At 48.0% G+C, this 10,967-nt stretch overlaps 1 protein-coding gene across 1 annotated transcript in view; it reads left to right on the top strand.

Moving 5' to 3' along the window:
• Positions 1–9,192: 9,192 nt before the first annotated feature.
• Positions 9,193–10,967, top strand: part of zmp:0000000926 (arginine-glutamic acid dipeptide repeats protein) — a 25,399-nt gene continuing 23,624 nt past the window's right edge. The window contains exon 1 of the mRNA XM_062541740.1: positions 9,193–9,865. The gene's annotated coding sequence lies outside the window, so the exon portion shown is untranslated. The remainder of the gene's footprint in view (positions 9,866–10,967) is intronic.

Genomic DNA, 10,967 nt, shown 5'->3' with positions numbered 1-10,967 from the left:
CACACACACACAAACATACACACATGCACACACATACAAAAACACAGAAACATAGGCAACTATACATGCAAACATATAGATATACAGATACACCCATTCCCCTCTCTGTTTTTCTGTCTGATATACACAGGCGCACACGAACAGTCTGATACACAAACACACACACACACACACACACAGAGAGATAAACATGCTCATTCCCTTTTCTTCACCGTCCCCATTGACCCCATTGTCTCTGTAATCATTCCCTGCATACTCACTTTCAAAACACACACACACACACCGCACAGGCGTTAAATGTCAGATATTAGTTGTTTCTGGAGGCCCGTGGGACTGAGATATTTTGCAAAGCCGGTGTGTATGTGTGTGGTGTGTGTGTGTGTATGTGTGTGTGTGTGTGTGTGGTGTGTGTGTGTGTGTGTGTGTGTGTGTGTGTGTGTGTGTGTATGTGTGTGTGTATGTGTGTGTGTGTGTGTGTATGTGTGTGTGTGCGCGTGTGTGTGTATGCGTATGTGTGTGTGTGTGTGTGTATGTGTGTGTATGTATGTGTGTGTGTGTGTATGTGTGTGTGTGTGTGTGTGTGTGTATGTGTGTGTGGGCAGGCAGGCTGTGCGTGCGGTGACTCAGAAGCCAGCCCCAGCTCGGCGCGGCTCGGTGCGTCTCATCTCGCACATGTGTGTGGGCAGCATCCAGATGGCTCCTCGCTCTCCACACAAATGTCACTCCGATAACGAGAGGAGAGCGCCCATCGGAGGGAGGGAGAGAGAGGGAGAGAGAGAAAGGAAGAGAGAGGGAGAGAGAGGGGAAAAAGCAGGTAGGGAACACGCAACACAAACACTCACACACTTATACACACACATACACAAGTCACAAGTGCACACATACACTAGAACACACACAGTACAGACAACATACATGCACAAGCTTAGCAGGACATGGAGGCACAGAAGCTCAGGCACAGGCACGTATACATATAAACAGGCATAGGCACATACAACAGCCAGCCTATACTACGCCCACCTGGGTATTCTGTGCGAAATCCCACACATACGTCGATATGCGCATAGGAATGGGTTTTGCTGCCACACACACACACAGACACACACACACACACACTGAGGGAGACATGGCCAAGCAACACGTGTGGCGGGGGAGGATGGGTCATATTTGCATAGGAGCCATTTGCGTGGCCTCATGGTGAGACAGAGGAGAGAGCAGTAGACAGGAGGCTCCCACTGAGAACATCTCTCTCTCTCTTCTGACTCTCTCTCTCTTCTGACTCTCTCTTGCTCTCTCTCTCTCTCTCTCTCTCTCTCTCTCTCGCTCGCTCCCACTCTGCCAGACCCTTGATGCTAGACTTTCAGAGGGGAGGAGGGTGACAGATCATTTTGGATTTCACTCCTCCACTACTCACTTTACTCACCCTCTCTCCCCTCCCTCCCTCCCTTTCTCTCTCTCTCTGTCTCTCTTTCTTTCTCTCTCTCCCTCTCTCTCTCTCTGTATCTCATTCTCTCTCTCCCTCGCTGTCTCTTTGTCACCCCTTCATTTCTCTGTGATAGCGACACCTGAGCTGTGAGGAGCGAGCGCGTGGAGTGAGCTAACAGGAATAAAGAGTTGCGAGGAGAGAAGAAGACGAGAGGTGTGGTGTGCTACGCTGTGTCGAAGTCACCGGGCCCATCCTTCCCCGGCGCGAAGACGCTCGGCAGGCAGGGGATGGGGGCGTGGGGGGCGTGGGGGGCGGAGGGGGGGGGGGGGGTGCCACACCTGCCTGCCGCCGTCACAAGCATGATTCAGGTGTGTCACCTCGGCTCGTCAGCCGCCGCTACACAAACACGTCGACGTGCGCCGTCGCTCTCGTTAATGGAGCTGGGGTCCCCGGGTCCTACAGTACAGGCGGAAGTGTGAGAGCGTTTCCCCACTAACACAAGCATCCCACTCACACACACAGCACACACAGCACACACAGCACACACAGCACACTAACATCCAGGCCGGGGGATGGAGGCTCAACAGCAGTGGATGAGTCCCACACACCTCCACAGGGGCCAGCTCAGATGCACACTTCAGAACTCAGCCTCCGACAAGTGTCAGGCCTGCTAATTGGTCCTCTTCCGTGGAAGCTGTTAGGATGACTCCGTGCTTATTTTAGCATGCTGCTCTATAGTACTGGGCATTCATGTGTGTGTGTGTGTGTGTGCGTGCGTGCGTGCGTGCGTGCGTGCGTGCGTGCGTGCGTGCGTGCGTGCGTGCGTGCGTGCGTGTGTGTGCGTGTGTGTGTGTGTGAGTGTGAGTGTTTCTGTATGGATGATTGGAATGAGAGGTACTGTTGAATGAAAGGTGATCAAGCAAAGTGGATGCAGCTTTGTATTCATGTTTGCTACATGTTGACATTTACAATGAGTTGTACTGTACAGTATGTATTTCATAGAAAAAGCTATTGTTGGATCTGCTTCAAGATCATAATTTAATATGATCATCTGGACATCCTAAGACAAAGAGTGGGTGTCTAACCTTTAAACTAGTGCATGTGCCTACTATGAACACCAAGTCAAGCTTATAAATTACATGTATATCCAAATATTGTAATAAATGCAAAAATATAGTATTTTATAGAGTATTTTTGTGAGAATTCACATACAGTAGGATTGAACCAGATTCTCTTCTGGCATTTTTTAGGGTTACTCAGAACCTTCAGCTGCCTGTATCATAATATAGGACCCTAGTCTTTACTACCTCCGTTCTTGCATGCTGTTGTATCTTACTGAAATGGGGCTGCTCCACCCAAACACACTCAGTGGGTTAAAGATGCACAATCGTGTCTTTTATTAAAAATTAAGTATAGTCTCAAAGGATCAGAAAATGCAACTGTGTAAGATCTGGGGCCTTTTCTTGACAATATTAACAATTCTGACAGTATAGTTGAGGAATAGTTATTTGCTCTGGATATTTTCCTCTTTTGGTTACACTTTACTTGAAGGTACAGTATCTACATACGAGTGACATGAACATTATCAAAAACATTATAAACTGTTAATAAACTTTTTGGGCTGGAAGATTTAAATTCTTAATGTCTTGTTTATAACGTGATGAAAAAAGTCAATCGAAAGACCTATGGAATAAAAAGCTGTGAGAGAGACGGAAAGCGGTTCCCCACTAACACGCCCGGTCGCCCACACTCACTCATACACAACACTATTATACATACAGTACATGCACACACAGCGTAACACATATTAGCAGTGCATAACACAGGCACACACACACACACACACACACATACACACATAATATTTGCATATTCAAATATATACACACATACAGTGTGTCTCAACTTCTGATGTACACAGGGCCTCCACATGGTGGCCTCAGGGTGAGTTCGGCAGATGAAGGCTCATCATAGTTACTGTCTTTCTATGAAAAAAAATATACTGCTCAAAAACATGTTTGCAGTACACTCAGCTGTGGTATGAAATGACTGTCAGCATATTGTCAAAATGGAACTGAATTAGTCACTTTGTTGTAAAGACACAGCACAAAATTGCTTGGTGTTGACTGCCACAACAGAGATGACATTCAACAGCAGATGATCTATTACACGTTATGCTCTGCACTCAGGCAAAAAACATTAGCAGGCTGCTGTAATAAGCATCGCTAAAATGTAGTTGATGGAAGCCAATAAACCAAGTTTAAAAAAAAAAAAAGAAAACCTCTCATCTGGCCATTACACAGCTGAAAATAACTTCTCATCTCTTTTTAAGCACATCTCTGACTAAGTCATTTGTGGTTAGCCTGTGATGCTCCCCTGTGCTATTCTCACAAAAAATAACTATTCATAGATGCCAACTATAAGGAGTACACCTCCACAGTTGTGTCTGATCTCGTTTATTGTGGCAGTGAACAGTGTATTTGAATGATAGAGAGAGAGAGAGAGAGAGAGAGAGAGAGAGCAATATCTTGGACAAAACATGCAATCGTTTGTTAGCCTTGTTTATACCCCCAACTTTATTTTTTCCCCGAATGCCACAGTTCACTCTCCCCATCATCTATAGACTATCTGTCTTATTCACGACCATTCCAAAAATAGTGGGGATAGCCTGAAGGCTTTTAAGACAGCGGTTTGCATACAAATAATTTATCGGGAGCTCTATAAGAGTACTATATTACGGCCTATAGGCTACTGTTAATTTCCCTGCTTTGCGTCGACTGCATTAGCATGCATCAGGACAAAGTAGAGGAAACAGATAACTCATACTGATTATTGTGATGACAGGAATCTATAGCAATGTGGTAGAGAACATTAGCAGAACTTCTATGACGATAGCATAACTTATATGCTATGCTATGCTATGCTACAGTATGCTACACAATGCTATGATAGCACAACTTCCACGACTGTGAGTTTTAGAATAAACAAATAGAGATATTAACATTCTAATAGTATATCTCAAACAGTTAATCCGTTATTTGACCGACCCATCACACCAGTGCCTAGCAGTAGTCTAGGCTACGTCATTGTTGGATGGGTAAATGATGCAAATGTATTGAACCAGAAGACCAAAACTATTTATTTGATCATGACATATAGCCCATGCTATTACAGTAAACAGCACACAATATCTACTGTACTGCACAATCTGCTCGTGTAACATTTTCTTCACTTTACTCATAGCATAGCGGTTAGCATAGGAGGTAAATGGTGTGGGCTGTGACTGGTGGCTATATGGCAGCATGAAAGCACAGTGACTCAATGTGGTATGAATGAATATGTCTTGCAGCATTTTTGGGGCAAAATATTATAGTAATCTTAGAGGAATACTATACATATAGTATTTTGGGGGACATACTGTGCCACAGAAGTACTATAAAGACTGTACAATATGAACACCCTAGAGGGCAAGGGATATTATAAGTAAGTCTCTCACTCTCTCTATCTCACTACCTGCCCTTTCTCCCTCTAAAAATACTGCGGCCGTGTCACTGTAATGGATGAGCTGGGAGGACTCGGCTTGTAGCCTGCAGGGGGACACAACTCTATGCCAGCTTCAGTCTGTGCCACAGAGCCTCTACCAGCTAGCATACTGTATACCCACAGCAGAGGGAGGGAGAGAGAGAGTGAGAAGAAGAAGAAAAGGAAGTAGAGAGATAGAAGAGAATGCAAGAAGAGAAAAAGGGAAAGAAAGACAGAAATAAGGAAGGGAAGAAAGAAAGTAGCACTGTAAAAACAGTTGCCTAGGGTGCTAGCTTGAGGGACAAAAAAAATGGAATTCAGTGCTGTGAAAAAAAAGAGAAAAACAAACTGATGTTTTTCTTTTTTACACACTCCTCTCTCCTTCGCACTCACTCTTTCGTTCCATTTCTTGTTCTCTCCCCTTTCATTCTATCTCCCCCTCTTTGTTCTCTGAGTCAGCACTTTGGGCCAGCTTTAGTTTCCCTGCTCTCACTATCTCCTGTGGCCTCACTACCACTGCATAACAGGACGTGTGTGTGTGTGTGTGTGTGTGTGTGTGTGTGTGCGTATGTGTGTCTGCGTGCATGTGTATGTGTCTGTGTGTGTGTGTGTGTGTGTGAAAGAGAGAGAGTGTATGTATGTGTCTATGTGTATGCGGTTATGGTGCCGTGTCTGTGTGTATGCATGTGTGCATGCGCGTGAGTTTGTGTGTGTGTGTGTGTGTGTGTGCCGTGGCGAGCGCGTATGCTAAAAGCTGCAGTTGCAGTTTGCATCTACGTGGTCAGGTCACTCCAACATCTATTGCAATATGATATTTTTCACTTTCAGAGCAACCAGGGATATTTCAGTCTCCTGCAGCCCAAGCGGGCAGCCGGAGAGTGTGATGACTCCATTAAACACAAAGAGCCGCCTTTCCACGCAACACACAAACAACAGGACCCTCCTGAACTCTCGGGCGGCAACGCAAAACATCCCCGTAATGTTTAAAACCTTTTTTTTTTTTTTTAACGCCCACAAAGGTATAAGCCGGCGCCAAAGCCCCTGTGAGAACCGGGCTCAACAGCCCTGCCATCCGCACAGACAGAGGAGCCCACACGCACGGGTTTGTATGTTTTCTCCCTGGCCTGATATATTAACCTGGCCCAGAAATAGCCAGCCGAAGAGGTGTGGGGTAAAAAAGGAAAGGACACTTTAGCAGTGGGGGGTTGGAGGGGTGGTGGTGGTGGTGGTGGTTGGAGGGGGAGGTGTGTGTGCGTGGCAGGGGTAGGGGGTGGTGTGTGTGTGTGTGTGAGAGAGAGAGAGAGTGTGTGTGTGTGTGTGTGTGTGTGTGTGTGTGTGTGTGTGTGTGTGTGTGTGTGCTGACCTACCGTGAGTCACTTTCACACACTCGCAGAACTGACTCACACTGGCCTTGTCATCGCCAAGGGCTGCGGATACCAGCCTCGACCTGCCCGGCCTTTCCACGGCCCCCATTGGTGCAGTGACAGGTGAGTGGAGTGACCCTCATTGGCCAGTTGTTTGCTTTCCCCGTGACCCGATTGGCTTTGACTCTGCCCTGCTGAATGCTGGGGTTACACGTCCCCCAGATCTCCCCTTATAGGTCGGAGCATGTGTCCGTGTCATAATGTTCCAGGTGTCTTTATATCTGTAACCTGTGTGTATGTGTGTGTGTGTGTGTGTGTGTGTGTGTGTGTGTGTGTGTGTGTGTGTGTGTTTGTTTGTGTGCGTGCGTGCGTGCGTGCGTGCGTGCGTGCGTGCGTGCGTGCGTGCGTGCGTGCGTGTGTGTGTGTGTGTGTGTGTCTGTATGTGTGTGTCTGTATGTGTGTGTCTGTGTGTGTGTGTGTGTGTGTCTGTGTGTGTGTGTGTGAGTGCCTGTGTTTGTCTGTCTCTGTGTGTACTGTATGTGTGTGTGTGTTTTTCTTGCCCCGCAAACTGATAGGCTATTTCCTCAGGTTCAGGTTGGGGCTCTGGGACCAGCTGACATTTATCAAGTATCTGAGGTGAAGCCAAACACCTTGCTCACTCATCTCCCCCTATAAATCTGCACACACACACATACACACACACACACACACACATGCAGACACACACACACACACACAACCACATACACACACACACACACACACCCACATACACATGTACACATACACACTGCCTTGTCAGGAATTTTAGCCTGATTGCTAGCAGTTTGCCCTCCAAATCTGTGGAGCTCTCTATCGACAGGAGCAGAAAGATGAGAGAAGACGCCTTGTCATCCCTATAGTGTGTGTGTCCACCTCTGTCCTGTCCGCATCGATCGCTTCCTGTAGACCAGGGCACCGGGAGCTGTGTGTGTGTGTGTGTGTGCTTGGTGTTTGTGTGTGTATGTGTGAGAGAGAGAGAGAGAGAGAGAGAGAGAGAGAGAGAGAGAGTGTGTGTGTGTGTAGGAGAGAGAGAGTGTGTGTGTGTCTGTTTGTGTACATACTCAATATGTGTGCGTGAGTGGTAGGTTTCAAATGGGTGGGGGGTGTTTATGTGTGTGGCGGTGGGGGGAGTGTGAGAGTGTGTGTGTGAGCGTGAGAAGGATAGAGACTGGGAGTGTGTGTCAGTGTGTGTGTATGTGTGTGTGTGTGTGTGTGTGTGTGTTTGATAGAAAGAGAGTAGGTGAAAAAGATAGAGAGAGATGATTGTAAATGAGAGAGAGAGAGAGATAGAGAGCACTAGCAGGATCTGAGTGAGTGTGAGTGTGTGTGTGTGTGTGTGTGTGTGTGTGTGTGGGTCCATGTTTTCACGCTGCTCCGGGCAGCAGACGGCACAGAGCTGTAAATCGCCAGTGGCACAGAACGGCTGTTGTCACGGTGATCTCTCCGACCAGCAGACAGAGTGACAGCAGTCGCCGTGGCAGCCAGCGAAGGCAGAAGTGAGAGCACAGCTAAAAGAGGGGAAATGGGAAGTGCCCTTGCCCTGATACTCACAGTTCACACACACACACACACACACACACACACACACACACACACACTCGCACAGTTCTCATAAAACACACACACACACACACACACACACACACATAGACACACACGTACGTATACACACACACACACTCACAACTCAGTAACACAGTTCACACAAATGCACATACACACGTCACATTCTGATACAGAACATTCTGAGAATGCACTCACACACACTCCTAGCACGCGCACGCACACACACACACACACACACACACACACACACACACACACACACTCACGGTACAGTCATGCCCACACACTCAGGCATGTGACTGACTACCCCCCTCATGTGCCAGTCATATTGTCCAACCTCAAAGCTTCGGAGCAGTATACATTTCTCTTTTCATCAGCCTTCTCGTTTTCGCTGGCTAAGATTTCTTTCTGAAGCACCATGGAGAAACAAACAAACAGCGCGCACGAGCACAGAACAGAGCGGCGGAATTGTTCCTCATTTTTTGTTGCTGAGCTGTTTCAGTGTCTCCACACAAAGCCTCCCCACACAATACGTGTTCCCTTCTTTTGTGTACAGCACAACACTCAGCCCTGAACTCCTTGAGTCGAATAAAGAAAGCCAGGCCACTGCGATTTCACACTATAATAATACACCTCTCGCGGAGTCTAAAAACCTGAGGCAACCTGCACAGGTGGTCACTGTCATCCAGAAAACTCACTGGGGGACATTGAAATCTCCGTTGCATAATGCCTAATTGTAGTTTCAGCTATCACTGGACCACCTACGGGTCACATCTCAGTGAGCAGGTAGTGCATAAATAATTCAAAGTCTGCCTTTTTGTACTGTAAACGCTAGCTCAGAGGAATCTGCACAGTTGCACTTCTGTGATTTCACATTTACACAAAGCCAAACGCAAAGTTTGACTTTAGAAAAACCCTTTTGTGTGAGCCTTCCACTCTCATCACAGGAATAAAGCTGTTCTGTTTAATGCTGGGACCCACTGCCTGGTACATGTGCTGTCCTGGCCAATGGCACGGGCTTGTTCCTGACACATGTGCTGCTCCAGCCAATGGCGCGAGTCCTTACCCAGGGCATGAGGTGCTTCAGCCAATGGCGTGAGCCCTGAACCGGTACATTCCCCAGCTCCTGAGAGGTTAATGAGCAAAGCTTCTGGGCTTCCTGCCAACACGGCCGGCAGCTACGCTCCCACAATGAGCTTGAGCTGTATCACGACAGAGCTGGGTCTAATTATACACTCAAAGAGAGGGGGAGAGAGAGAGAGGAAAGAGAGAAAGAGAGAGAGAGCAAGGAGAGAGGAGGGGGCACATAGAGAGTGAGTGAGTGAGTGAGTGAGTGAGTGAGCGAGCGAGAGTGAAAGAGAGAGAAGAGAGTTGTAGAATAGGAGAGAGAGAGAGAGAGAAAGAGAGAGATAGGAGGGGGGGGGTCACAGAGGGTGAGCAAGCTAAAGTGTGAGTGTGAGAGAGATAGAGACAGAGTAAGTGTGTGTTTGAGAGAGAGAGAGAGAGAGAGAGAGAGAGAGAGAGAGAGCGTGTGTGAGGGAGAGAGGCAGACACACACAGAGAGCTCTCAGAGGGCGAGCAAACTGTAGAGGCAGAGAGGTGAGAGAGTGAGCTAACTGAACAGAGGGCTACAGAGGGAATAGAGAGAGAGTGAAAGAGAGAGAGAGAGAGAGAGAGATGAGAGTAGATGAGAGAGCGATGGCAGATTGAGGGAGAGATATATAGAAAACATTACCAAAGAAAGGAAGAGCAAGAGAGAGAGAACAGTGGGTAAGAGATACAGAGATACAGAGAGAGAGAGATAGGGAGAGAGAGACAGAGAGAGAGAGAGGGAGAGAGAGGGAGAGACATATAGTATCAGAGCTGGATGTTCTTATTTGCATTGCTGCTGCTGCTGGCTGTTCCAATGATCACTCATTCCTCTCACCACAAGACACCCAGAGAGGTAAGACACCTTCGCTCTTACATCTGCTCACTGCCAGTGTGAGTGTGTGTGTGTGTGTCTGTGTGTGTGGGAGTGTGTGTCTGTGTTTGGAAGGTTTGTGTGCCACGGGTTTAAGTGAGTGTGCAACGTGTGTGTATTGAAGCTAATGTTTTGCACAGTATGAATGCGCCGTGTTGCACGTCGACTCGACTCTGTTATGCGCAAGAGAGTACGATAAAAGTGGAGGCGGCAGGAGAGCTGGATACTGTAACTCCATGAGTGAGTGGTGTGCGTGTGTGTGTGTGTGTGTGTGTGTGTGTGTGTGTGTGTCTCTGTTCCTGTTCTTCAAAGTCCTGCTCCAGCTTTACGTGTGACACTGGCAGCTCTGAGCAATCCATTCAGCTTCAGCTCGCCGGGCTCGGCTCGCCTCGGCGTGAGCGAGCGAGGGATCAGAATTAGAGGGCAGCGGCTGAAATAGCTAGAGACAGAGATAGACACAGAGCACACACACACACACACACACACACACACACACACACACACTCACTCACTCACAGTACAAACACAGATGAAACGAGGGGGCCAAGATGTACACACACACACAAACACACACACACAGATGGACCCAACATGGGGGAGGTGGGGCAGGGAGGGGAGAGAGGGTTCGGACAATAACAAACAAATGCCAGAGGTGCGCGGCGGTGCAAGATAGAACAGAGGAGTGAGTGAAAGAGAGAGAGAGAGAAGTGGTGGGAGAAAGAGAAAGAGAGAGGTGCGGGCTGAAAGGAAGAGGTGTGGGGTTAAAGAGAGAGGTGCGGAGGGCAGAAGGAGAGAGGTGCGGGGTGAAAGTGAGAGAGAGAGAGTACAGGTGAGAGAAAGAGAGTTGCGGGGTGATAAGAGAGAGTTGTGGGTGATAGAGGCCGAGAGACGCGGAAACTGAAGGCAGACAGGTGCGGGGAGAGAGGTGCATGGTGAAAGACAGAGAGAGAGAGGTGTGGGGTGAAAGAGAGAGAGAGAGAGAGATGCAGGGTGAAAGACAGAGAGAGAGAGGTGCGGGGTGAAAGACAGAGAGGTGCGGGGTGAAAGACCGAGAGAGAGAGATGCATGGTGAAAGAGAGAGAAA

The sequence above is a fragment of the Sardina pilchardus genome, chromosome 7 (genome assembly GCF_963854185.1).
Source record: "Sardina pilchardus chromosome 7, fSarPil1.1, whole genome shotgun sequence".
Taxonomy (NCBI): domain Eukaryota; kingdom Metazoa; phylum Chordata; class Actinopteri; order Clupeiformes; family Clupeidae; genus Sardina; species Sardina pilchardus.
The sequence above is the reverse complement of the archived record's forward strand: the minus strand, read 5'-3'. Positions and strand labels throughout refer to the sequence as shown.